The sequence below is a fragment of the Cibotium barometz genome, chromosome 11 (assembly GCF_041138505.1).
Source record: "Cibotium barometz isolate CiBa-2024 chromosome 11, ASM4113850v1, whole genome shotgun sequence".
Classification (NCBI taxonomy): domain Eukaryota; kingdom Viridiplantae; phylum Streptophyta; class Polypodiopsida; order Cyatheales; family Cibotiaceae; genus Cibotium; species Cibotium barometz.
Genome location: NC_141056.1, coordinates 46,991,650 through 47,005,441, shown reverse-complemented (window position 1 = coordinate 47,005,441; position 13,792 = coordinate 46,991,650).

Sequence of the window (13,792 nt, the reverse complement as noted above, 5' to 3'; positions counted from 1 at the left end):
TATATACATAGTATGCACAATATACATACATAGATAAAACCAAGTGTAAAAAGATGAAATTATGTAACTAAACATACATGGTGTACATATATAGTATACATACATCATATGCATACATAGATAAGAACAAGTGTACAAAGATAAAATAATATAATATACATCGTGTATACACATAGTATGCATATAGATGCATAGTTAGTACTAGTACTCAACCTGTGCGTTGTTACGATATGTAAAAGACATTAAGAAGCGAAAGGTCAATTGTAAGGATTTTTTCCTCTTATTTTTTAGAAATCCAGGATTTCTTTTTTCTCTCCTCACCTTATGCCTTGGTTGTCCATGGTTAATATGTAATAAATACGTGCACAATTCAACAAGAACCTAAAAAGATTGGATAGAGTCTACCTCATATCCACTCATGAGATCTTTAGTCTTTATTGGGTGATACTTTCAAATTCTTACTTCAACCATTATTGATGAGAAGATGCACCTCACAAAATTCATGCACATCAATGTATTAATAAGCACTAGTTTTTGGCAAAATTAATCATTTCAATTATAGCAACACTTCTTACCTTCTCATGTGCATCTATGTGAGTGGAAAAAAAGGCCGTACATAAGGTTTGGGGGGCACAATTCTCCCTTTAAATTAATAATTATAGAGGAACATGACATTCCCCCGTTTAGTCATATGAGCACTTTTAGTATTGAAAGTGGAGGATGAGAACTTTCAATGTTGGAAGTGGACAATGTTATAGAGGTTTATACTAGTGTGTGATAATGTACTTACATGGCGAGCTCACTTTCAAATTGTTCTTGAGTATTTTTGTTTGTAATTCTCATTGTATACATGCGAACACGTTCTAGTGAATTGGGATTTGGGCCACAGAACAAATGGCTTCAAGATTAGGCTTTACCTCTTCTTTTTCAAGAGTGTTTGGCAAGAAAAAAGCATTGTTGATAGTAGACTCATCTCGACAATAGTGACAACAAATGGAGAGGGGTTGGCATAATGTCAGGTGGTGAGAAGTTCTTGACAGTTTTTATAGTAGTGTGAAATTTATCATGAACCCAGGGTGGCCATGATAGAAAAAAACGAAGGCGCCCATGGTAGGCAAAGGTGCCGAGCAGCAGCACCAAGCTTTTGAAGGCAACCATAAAGTGAGGCAATAGTCTCACCATTCTCAGGGCCATGCTAATGCCATAGGGTTTTCAAGCAATAATGGAAGGAGAGCACATAGTCCCTTTGGAGAGTCAAGTCCCAATGCTACGATTGAAATTTGAAGGATGCGCAGTGGGAGTTACATACAGGCGCATAGTGGGTAGTTTGATCTACATGACCATTACAAGGCCAGACTTGAGCTATGATGTTGGACTTGTGAGTCAGTTTATGCAAGCCCCTAGGAAGCCACGCTTGGATGCGGCTAGATGGATCCTCAGGTACATAAAGTCCACAGTTGATTATGGACTTTTCTATGAGGCTGGTACAGAGATATAGTTGCATGGGTACACATATGCTAATTGGGCTGGTAGTATTGTAGACATGAGATCTACCAGTGGTTTTATGTTCTCATTTGGGAGTGCTGTTGTGAGTTGGAAGCAGTAAGAAGCAGCCACCAACAGTTGCCTTGTCGAGTATAGAGGCAGAGTACAGGGGTGCTGCTATGGCAGCTTGTGTGGCAGCTTTAGAGGTATCTTGGTTTTAGAAGCTACTTGGTGACATAGGAGAGCCCGTGGATAGGGCAATTGTCATATATTGTGACAACATGAGTACCATACAGTTGGCTAGTAACCCAGTATATCATGCTAGAATGAAGCACATTAAGGTGCATTAACACTTTATAAGGGAGAAGGTTCTAGCAGGAGATGTAGATCTGGTATATGTCAGCACAAAGGATCAGGTGGCTGACATCTTCACGAAGGCATTGGGAACAGAGAAGCTCCTCAGGTTTAGGAGCTTACTTGGAGTGCAATGTGTGGAGTTGAGCTCGAGGAGGAGTGTTGAGATATCGAGCTCAACTAGTGCTACGAATGGACATTGATGATCCGCCTGGATGATAGCTTTCGCATCTAAACCACTGGCATGGTTGGTGAGATTATGGGTGATATGCGGCTAGTGGGATGACAGGCTGTGTGACATCCATTTTGAATTACTAGAGACTGGCATAGTTATAGCGCTAGCTCATTTAGTTGGTTCACATTATGGACCAAACCTTGTATGTTGTAGTAGTTGAGTACTAACCCATATAGTGTGTACTCTTATCTTTATGTTATGTTGGTGGTTGAGTAGAGAAGAAGAAGATAGAAGAAACTTCAGCTATCCATGTCTCTCTCTTGTGTGTGTATTTGCTTGCTAGGGTTTAAAGATCTCCCTCTCCCCCCACATTCTGTTTAGAGGAGGCCACCTCCCCTAGTCCTGGAGATGACCAACAGCATACCGATGGTGGATGGTGTAGTCAACCTGCTCCTCCCCTAAAACATGCATCCAGACTCCAAGTTAAGTCCTTCAAATTTTGGATCTCTCTTATTATAGGTTAAAGCTTGCATAATTGGTTGAAAATAAGGATATTGATTAAGAAGACCCTTAACATGCTCCTAGAAGTAGTTTAGCTTAAAGCTTGCACAATTAGTTAAAAATAAGGACCTTGATCAAGAAGACCCTTAACATGATCCTAGATGCTGTTTAGAGGGCATAGAGATTTCCATACTAAAATCTTGATGACTAAGAGCATCGACTAATATATTTTCCTTTCTAGGACCAAATCTAATTTTGAAATTGAACTCTTGAAGTAGTTTAATCCATCAAATTAATCTATCTCCTCTACCTAAATGTTAGAGAGAAGATTCACTTCAAGTTCTTGTGATCAGTAGTTAACTGAAATATACGTCCTAGTAAAGTACTATCTCCAAAGATGTACATGAACTGCTACCAAGAACTCCAAGTCATGGGTAGGTTAATTACTTTCATGAACTGCTACCAAGAACTCCAAGTCATGGGTAGGTTAATTACTTTCATGCAGCTAAAGCTTGCAAGGTTCATATATGACTTGATGACCTTGTTGCATCACAATAACTTCAATAGAGATACCACCACCTCAAATTGGTCATTGAAGTTCTAATCTTTTCACAAACAAGTACCACCTTTAACTTCTCAAAACTTGACATTCTGGAGTCCATTAGAATGGTATCTCTTTCTTGAGCTGAGAAATAAGTAGTGCAGCTATCTTGGCATAATATTTTAAAAAGATTCCACACTATCTTGTGAATCCCCAGAAGCCTTAGGATGTCCCTTGTTGACTTTGGGAGTAGGGCAATTAATAATAGCTTAGATCTTATTAGGAGTTAACTCTTCCCTTGAAACCACATTGGTAAAGAATGTACATTTACTCTTTCTTGAATATAACTTTTGCTCCCTTAGAGTGTCTAGAACCTTCTTTACATGCATTTCATGTTCCTTTTTACCTTAAAATACATTAAGATATCATCAAAGAACATAGGCAAAAAATCATCTAACTTCCCTTGAAAGATAGAAATATCTTTCAAAATAGTTTTTGGAATGACCTACTCTCGTACCATGATTAGGTAGTATCGTGATTTCAAATCTATCTTGGTGAAATGCTTGGCATAATGTAGCGAGCTCATCTATGTTGGGAATATGATATTTATTATTGATGGCACATTAGTTAAGGCCCTTGTCATCCACACATAGTCTTAGAGTGCAATCTCTTTTATTCTGGAAGAGAAAGGGTCCTCCCCCCACCCACTTGGGCAACACACTTGATTGAATAAACCACTGATTAATCAATTGAGAGAGATGCTCCTTTCACTCAATTTCATCTAGGATGGACATCTTATGCTCTCTTGGCCGCTGGGGTTGAGAACAATGCTCTAGCTCTATCTCATGATTAACTTTCCTATGAGGTGACAATTCAACAAGATCCTCTGGAAAAAGTCTGCATACTCAAGACTCCCATTTTGAAGACTTTTCAATAGCTTTCTTCAATTTTATAGCATATAAGTTTAATCCTTCACTTTTGACTAGATGGGTTTCTTTAACCACATACAACATGACCATACCACATGAACCTCGAATTCCTTACACCCTATTTGAGGATGTATCTAGAAAAGACACATGACTTGACTTGCAATGAATTTCAGCATCATTTTTACCAATCTAGTCTATACCTAAGATGCAAGGAAAGATTTTGAAGACTTTTCATCAGGTTTATTCAATTTTACAACATACAAGCTTAATCCTTTTCAAATACCTTTGACTAGATGGGACGCTTTAACCACATGCAACCATGAACCCCCAATTCCTTGCACCCTACTAGAGGATATATCTAGAAAAGATACATGCCTTGACTTGCAATGAATCTCTACATCTTTTTTACTAATCCATCGATACCCACTAAGAGATGCAAGGAAAGATCCCCAAAGTAATAACCCTCAAACCTGTGAGAGGTGGAGTGGCCATTAAGGAGAAAAGAAATCTCATTTGTATTTGACTTGGAGAACTTGAGACATCCACTGGCCATTTCTACCTAGCCTTAATACTAAGAATCTTTAGACATTGATGAGCCTCTAGACATCCACTGACCATTTCTACCTTTAATTAACCTTAACACTAAGAATTTTCAGACATTGATGAGAGAGAAATAAATGTGAATTGAATAATCAATCCAAAGATGGAAAATTTTACCTTTGAAAGTGGCTTGAATCTTAATGATAAAATATTATCTATTCTACCCCCATGAGATTCCACAGTTGTGCATGGACAAGGGCCTTTTCTTATTCTTGATCTTTGAAAGTGACTACATGAGCTACACTCCTGTAATAAGCCTGATTGTTTCTAGGGCTGGGACGTCGGTTTTGTCAATTAATAGGAGGGGGAGGAAAGGTCAGGGGTCTCCCACACTCATGAGCCTTCTTATGATTCTTATACATATTTTCTCCTCCTTGGTTCTTTGAAAAAGTTCTCGAGATAGATTTGTAAAGAGTGGGTATATCATATCTCAAATTGAGATAGATTTGTAAAGAGTGGGTATATCGTAACTCAAATAGAGGGGCTTTGGAACCTTTTTCCACTCCTACCTGTCCACTTTCTCCTGGTAGGAGGAAGTTGACACTTTCTATTTGAGGGGTAGGACTGATTTAAAGCTTCATTTCCCCAAACTTGCCTTGACTACTCTGCATGACTTCTTCCTTAGCCTTGGCCTAGACTACTGCATTTGAGATTGATGTTAGTTGGAGGAACTCTATTTAAGAGTTGAGGGGAGACCTCAATCTAGTGATCGACCACCTTAAATATTGCACCACTGGTATGGTAGAATAAACTCCAAATGATAAACATCTAGAGGTTTACCTCTGTGTAGAAAGGCATCCATCTTCTTTTATTTAAAGTTAATACCTTTCCTTAAGCATTGTTAGCCTAAAAGTCCCTGGTGTGAATAGCCCTACACACTGGCACTTTTTACCTTCTTGTGTTGGGAAGGGTTTTTTCCCCACGTGAACACACTCTTGTGTTTTAACCACATCAGCCCTAAGGCTAGGGTTATTTGTACTCTTGTACTCCATTAATTTCATATCAATATCATCAAGAACTTTCTAGCTTCTCTTTCGATCTCTCTCTCATCCTTTAAGCTCGATTCGACTCTGTCTGTGTGTGTGTGTGTGTGTGTGTGTGAGAGAGAGAGAGAGAGAGAGAGAGAGAGAGAGAGAGAGAGAGAGAGTGCATAGCATCTTCTCCCTCATCCAACATTGGTATCAGAGCTAAGATTTACAGCCTCGGTTTCAGTGTCTTAGTTTTGGAGCCTACACACATTTGAACGTTGGCACCTGCCACCATCGACATTCGCGCATCCTCCCATCTCGAGTTTTTGTCATTGGCCTTGAAACTCTCCTCGTTGGCATGGCCACATGTTGTGCTTTTCAGAGCTTGGCTATAGATGTTGGAATTAGGGTTAGGGTTGCAACAATGCACACACACAAGATAGAGAAGCTTGGGAGCACACAAACTCACTAGATTAGAATGAACAAATGCGTGCTAGATACAAAAAATAAGTACACATCCCAAAATGAGTAGATAAGAGGGTGTACATACGCACGGGGGAAAAAATCTCCAAGTGAGGGAAAAAGTGCCCCGACGGTCCTAAGTGTGTTCACACACATCACTACCATATAATGCTATAAATCCTCCCTGGAGTGATGATGTGAACATGTATAGGGTATGGTCGATCAATCCTAAAAAGGCAGTAAGCCCAAAGCTTTATTAAAAGCTTTGAACTTTTCACGGAGGAAGAGCCTTCGTGAATAATCTGCCATGTTTTCATGTGTAGGCACATAGACCAAGCTGATCTCTGATGATGCAGAGAGTCTTTCCCTGACATAGTGGTAATGCACCTCAATGTGCTTAGTGCGAGCATGAAACATTGGGTTCCTCGCAACAACAACTACTAATGCGCTCTGGTTGTGTCAATGGAAATCATAGTGCTAGACGATTGTCCAACACACAAATCAGCCAAGATGTCTGAGCCACACACACTCAATTGTAGTTGTAAAAGCTGCCATGTACTCAACTTCACAGCTGGAAGTGGCCACTATAGGTTGCTTCTTGCTGCGCCAAGATATACATGAATCACCAAGGTGAAAGCAAAACCCACTAGTGGACACTCGTGTGTCATAACATCTAGCCCAATTTGAATCACTGAAAGCATGCAGCTGTGGCTTACCCCCCTTTGGATAAAGTAATCCAAAATACTGAGTGCCCTATAAATAGTAGAAAAGCCACTTAACAGCCTGCCAATGCTTCATACCTGGGCTATGCATAAATTTGCTCAACTGCTGTGAGACCACATACTGTATATCTGCCCTCGTGTTGCACACATACAGAAGGGATCCAACATTATACTCTGATACAAACTAGCATCAACAGAGTCGCCTCCACCTTGAAGACTAAGTTGATTACCTATCTCCATAGGTGTAGCCACAGGTTTACAGTCTTCAAGATTAAACCTCTTCAATAGCTTTTGCATATATTTAGACTGCAGCATAACAATGCCATCATTGCACTGCATAAACCGAATCCCCAAATAGTAATACAAGGGCCCCAAATCTGACATCTAAAACGATGACTGTAAATTATCCTTAAAGGCTGAAATTTGATCTATATCGGGTCGCGTTGAGCAGCATGTCAGCAACATATAAAATGATGACCAAAAATGTGTACTTACTCTTCACATAGAGGGTACTCTCTATTGGACTGTTGCAAAAATCATTTGCAATCACGTATGCATGAATCTTCTCATACCATGCTCTAGGAGCCTACTTAAGGCCATAAAGAGTCTTTTTCAACCTGCATACTTTAGACTCTTCTCCTTTCACAACAAAACCAAGAGACTGCGATACATACACCTCCTCATGTAAATCACCATTCAACAATGCAGTCTTAATGTTCAACTGATGTACATTCCACCCATGATGTGCTGCCAAAGCAATGAGACACCTAATGGTAGTCATACGAGATGTGGGTGCAAAGGTCTCATCATAATCAATGCCCTTTTGTTGGGCATAACCCTTTGCAACAAGTCTAGCCTTGTAGCGATCAATGCTACCATCTGCTTTGCATTTTAATATGTAAAGCCACTTAGTACCAATGGCCTTCTTGCCATGAAGTAGATCTGTCAAATACCAGGTGTCATTCTTGAGTATAGAGTTATACTCATCCTGCATAGCATGCATCCAATGATCATCATCCTGTGCTTCCTCAAAGGAAACAGGTTCCTCCTCATTACATATAAAGTAGAAACAAGAACATGATCTACATGAGAATAATCCGCATGATGAGAACCTACACGAGCTTTGCTAGGTAAAGGAGCTGCCAACTTGCTATCCCTCAATGTCAGCACAAGCCATTTTGGCATACACCTAGATTCTTCTATGGCTGCTCTCTCCTCATCCACTACATCCTCAATAATTGCCTCATCAAAAGGCTGGTTTTGCACCTGCTATAAATGCTGAATTTCAGCACTTGGTTGCGCATTCAATTACTCTACATATGGTTGCCCTCCATTAAACAAAGGTAGCAGCGAATCAAACATGTCCTGGAGCATACATTCTGCTATTTTTTTTGCATGAAAGCATGGGCTGAACTGAGTTTTTGATTAAAAAAACATCTTTACTTACCAAAATCCGCTTTGAGGCCGGATGGTAGAGTCTATATCCCTTGCTTTCTGAACTGTATCCCACAAATATGCATTTAACTGCCTTATCATCAGGCTTACTGCGTTGTTGCTTAGGCACAAGAGCATAATCAAGAAAACCAAAAACACACAAATGAGCCACAGAAGGCTTCCTGCCATGCCAAGCTTCATAAGGAGTTTTAGACTGCAAGGCCTTGGTAGGGCATTTGTTCAAAACATAGCTTGTGCACATAGTTATCGCCGCTAACCAAAAACCATGAGGTAAATCTTGGGCTTTCACCATACATCATGCCATTTCCATGAAAGACCTATTCTTCCTCTCAGCCATACCATTTTGTTGAGGTGTGTATGGCACTTTACATTGATGCCTTATGCATTTTTCAGCCATATATGCATGAAATTCCTTGGACATATACTCCCCCCCTCGATCTGAATGAAGGGTGCCAACTTTACATTCACATGCATTTTCAGCCATGGATACAAACAACCATGGATACAAAGTGCCTAAAGCATATAAAAACCTCTGACTTCTTCTTTAATGGATACACCCAACTATATCATCAATAAAAGTGACGAAGTAGAGATATCCCCTAATAGATGGTGTCCTCATAGGACCACATACATCACTATGCATAAGCTGTAATATCTTAACAGCTCTCACAGATCCATCCTTTAGAAATGATGCCCAATGCATTTTTCCAAGAATACACCCCTCACATACATGTCTAGCAGAGGTCTCAAGAGTTGGCAACTCAGACGCCATATCATGCCTTTGAAGGCATAACAAACTGCCATAATTCAAATGGCCAAATCGTGCATACCATAATTTTGCATCACTCATAGCACAAATCGTAGAGACTGAGCAAGAATCATGCTACAACTTCTCAAATACATCCATCTTGTATAGGCCATGAAACAAGGTACCTGAGGCAATGATAGAATAACCATCATTTCTATCCTGAATTGTACATCTATCATCCACAAATTTCACCCCATCAAGCCTGAAAAGGCTAAGGCTGAAATTGATAGCAAGTTCTTCTTAATGCCTAGCACATATAAACTTTAGAAAGAGTAAATGTGCCCCCATTTGCAGTAGTGATTGAGCACAACTCTACCAACTCCTTTGACAGGATATGAGGAACCATTTGCACATGTGACGGTTCCTGCACTTGGGACAAATTCTAGAGATGAGAACAAATGTTTTTGTGAAGTAATGTGCCTACTAGCACCACTGTCAAAGTACCAAGCATCTGATTCTGCCACTTACATGCATACATCATGAACAGAAGGGTCATAACTGAAATGTACAGTCCATGCCCAATAATCTTGAGAAAAACTTGCAGATTCCTTCTTCTCTGCACTTGGTGCAGATGCATTAGCCATGCCCGATTCTTTCTTTTTCTCATTCTCTAGCCTTTTTTTTTGCACTCATTTATGTAATGCCCTGGTTTCCTACAATAGTGACACTTGCCCTTATTTTTAAGCTTATCACCTTCTTTCTCTGCATCCTTACATGAGGATTTTGATTTTGGCTTATAGCCACCATGTGAAGAAGCTTTACCTTTGCCTTTCTAGATGGCAACAAAAGCTTGGTCACCAACTCGCATAATAGATCTGTTTTGCCTAGACTGCTCTTCTTGCAAGAGTACTGAAACCATCTCATCAAATGCAAGGGAATTTGGATTTCCCTTCATCATGAGTCTAAGGGTAGAGACAAAATTCTGATAAGAATCCGACAATGCATTAAGAACTGTGGGCACCAATGTACTATCAGGATATATCTCATCGATACTAGTGAGCTGCTCCTCCTTAAAATCTTTAATCTTAGTCAAGAAGCTGTCCATTGAGTCTCCCTCATTCATGTGCTTAGATTCCAACTGTTTGCGCAGATATGCAATACGTGCTTCATTGCGCACCTGGTATAATGCAGCAAGTGGATCCCATGCCTATTTTGAAGTCTTACATGACTGAATATGAGAAATAATGCTTCGCTTCACAGAAAGTGCAAGAAATGCATGTGCCTATGCATCTCTTCCATCCCATTTCGTTTGAGTAGTGGGAGGTATTGGTGGTGCATGTGGAGGAGCCGCATCTGTATCAGATTCTAATCCAGATGTACTTGCAGCACCTAGTTGCACTGGTAGTTGTGAAATAGGACGAGTTTCACTCCCACTGACCATATTCCAAAGGCCTTTAGCAACCAATACATGCCTCATCATATAGGACCACAATGGGTAGTTAGTCCCATCAAGTTTGTCCTCAGCGAGACAAAATGTTGAATACATCACTAGTGCCAGCCATGACTGTCTACCAAATGCAAAATCTTTCAACACACTACAAGTACTGATTATTCACTGAATGCAACCCCAGATGGGTGCCAATTAACTAAATCACTTAAAAATTGTATGAAAAATAACACAGAGTAGAGAATATAGTGCTACTCGGAAAGTATGATGGTCGATGTTGTTGAAGACACTGTAGATGCTACTGCACACCAAATCTTTGTTGCTGCACAACCTAAACACCCAAAATTGAGCAGAACCAATCCAAAATGATGCCTCTCCATAACATCTATAGAAACCTTGTGGTGCCCAAAACGCGCAATCGCGTCGCGGATCCCGAAAAGGTTGTATACTTTGTATACAGTACACTACAGTATATACCTTCTTCTCCTAAGAGGGTATCTCAGTCAGAGACAGAAAAACAGGGTCGTGAGGAGGGAGGCAGATCAAGTGTCAAGGAAGCTAGCTCTGATACCAATTGTTGGAATTAGGGTTAGGGTTGTAACAATGCACACACACAAGATAAAGAAGCTTGAGAGTACACAAACTCATTAGATTAGAATGAACAAATGTGTGCCAGATTCAAAAATAAGTACACACTCCAAAATGAGTAGATAAGAGGGTGTACATATACACGGGGGAAAAAACCTCCTAGTGAGGGAAAAAGTGCCTTGGCGGTCCTAAGTGTGTTCACACACATCACTACCATATAATGCTACAGTACAGCCATTAGCTCCTTACTATTAGTCTCTAAAGCAGTGAAGCTTGGTGTACATTGCTGATGTTTTAATATCTACAATGTTGTACATCCTTTCATCTTCGTTGTGGCATAGTTCCTGGTAAGCTCTTGCATTTCTCACTTTCAACAGATCTAGGGCTTCTGTCTCCTCTGTACTTGGTAAGCTTTCTTTCTATTGTTGTACTACATTCTGGCCAACCTCACACACTAGCACTACACTTAGCTCAAGCTTTCAGAAGTTTTCGGCATCGGATTTTGGTATCCATTGAGTTTTGTTGTTTCTGCTATTGTTGTTGATGTTTAAGTACTGGCTTTTAGTTTTTGATGTTGGACTTCTGCGTCTATCAATTTAGGCTAGTCAGCCATTTAGCTTTCCATTTGTTGGCATTGGACTTCTGTGTCTGTGAATTTTTCTTGGTTTAACATTCAACTTGAGTTGTACTTGATCAGCCATTTCGCCGCTTCTGTCGGTTTTGCACAGTCATAGTAATTGAACCTTCGACTTTTAGATCACGGCATCAAATTTCCTTGTTCATCAATATATCAGTCGGTTTTTCCCAATCAGCCCTTCAACATTTGGCTTTTCTCATTCAGCCATGCTGCTTTAGACATTCCACATTAAAGCATTCTACTTTAGCATTCAGCTATTTTGAATTTAGCTTTGAGAATTCGGCGCTTAGCTTATGGCATTCAATGTTTGGCTCTTCGGTCTCCACATTCAACCATTCGGCTTCAACCTTCAGCATTAGGCACTCAACTTTTCTCTTTTAATGTTAGGCTAGGTTTATCGCCAGTCAGCTTTTAGCACTTGGCTTTTGCATTTAGCTTCCAGCCATCAATGTTTGGCACTTGGCTTTCGCATTTAGCTTCCAGCCACATCAGCGTTTAGCATTTGATTGCGGCCTCTGAGTAAGTAGCTTGGCTTTCAACTTTCAGCTTTCAGCTCTCCACATCATTCGGTAATCATCTTTCGGCACTTGGTAGCTTTCTGCATTTGATTGTGGCTTCCATGTTAGGCAGACAACTTTCAGTCTTTATCTGTAAGCATTCAGCAATTCGTCAGGTTTACTCCCTTAGTTAGTGCAACCGGACCTTTAATTTTCTTGAAGAGAATAATCAAAAGACTCATAAAAATTATATCAAATATCAAAACAACTACTTGAATTAAATTGAAAATTAAAGCACATATCAAAACATAGAGCAAGAGAAAGAAATACATCACCATCAATACAAGGCAACACAAGACTGGGTGCAATCTTCCCCCCCCCAATGTGAGTGGCTTCTTCTCGCGTGGGTATTTATAATATATTCCAAAAGTAGGCTTTCAGCCAAAAATAAAGTACACATCCATATTTGGACTTTGCCATTTAATTAGCCTTTGTCCTTAATTTTAGCCTTTGTCCTCAATTAACCTTTGTCCTCAAACCTTCTAAGGTTTGCACAATTTTTCTAATACAATAATCTAACTTGTGTACATATGCACATTACAAAATAAATCAACTAATGCTCGTACGCACACTGTACAATAAATTGACGCGTGCACATACACACATCACACTGATGTCAAAATAATATCAAACGCCATAGTACAGCCACAAAATATTGTGAGATCTGTCCACACGCCATGACTCAATCCACCATCCGTGCGACACCTAAATCGGTACCCTCGCACTGTGCAACACCTAAATCGGTACCCTTGCACACCTCATCACCTAAACTCATAAACATAAACCATGTCAGTAGTAACAATCAATTGACATCACATCAATCAATCCTAACGTGTTCATGATGAGAAATAGGCATCATAAAAAATATATACAAATTTAAATGACCATGATTATTATTCAAATAACATGGGTCATAACAGTCCTCCCTGTTGGGAATCAACTGTCCTCAGTTGCGTAATCAATGAGTGGATGGCTTCATGGCACAAGTGGAGGACAAGATCATCACATCAAACAATTTCTGAAAATAAAACCAAACAAGTGAATGCATGTGAAAAGAATCTAAGTGTCCCATACCACATAGGTACCTTCCACATACAAACACTGGTTGGTGAAAGATAGAAGACATAGATACGTCTGAGGTAGGTATGTAAAACCAATCTAATGTCCCATACCATAGATTAATTCCACACGACACTACCTTAAGAATAGAAGTTTGAGACGGAGTAGCTAATTCCCTCTGAAACTTTCATTCCGACATAACTTTTCTCTATCCTCAAAATTAGACTACAAGTCTTATTCCAAAAATGAATTAGGTCAAAATGGAAATTCTTATCAACTTAAGATTGAAAAATAATCACTTACATTACTGTCAATAACTTGATGAATTCTGGGAATTTGTTCTTGATCTTAATCTTGTAATTGTGTAACTAAATTTCAAAAATTATAATCTTTGAATAGGTTTATAATTCTTGAATTTGTAAATCTTACTTGTAAACAATGAAATCTAAAGGGGATCTTGATCTTAAGCTTAATCTTAAACTTGAAATCAGAACTTGAATAAAAGTAGACATCTTGTGTCCTAGTTGATAGCAAGAACTTGATGTACTAGTAATGAATCTTGGC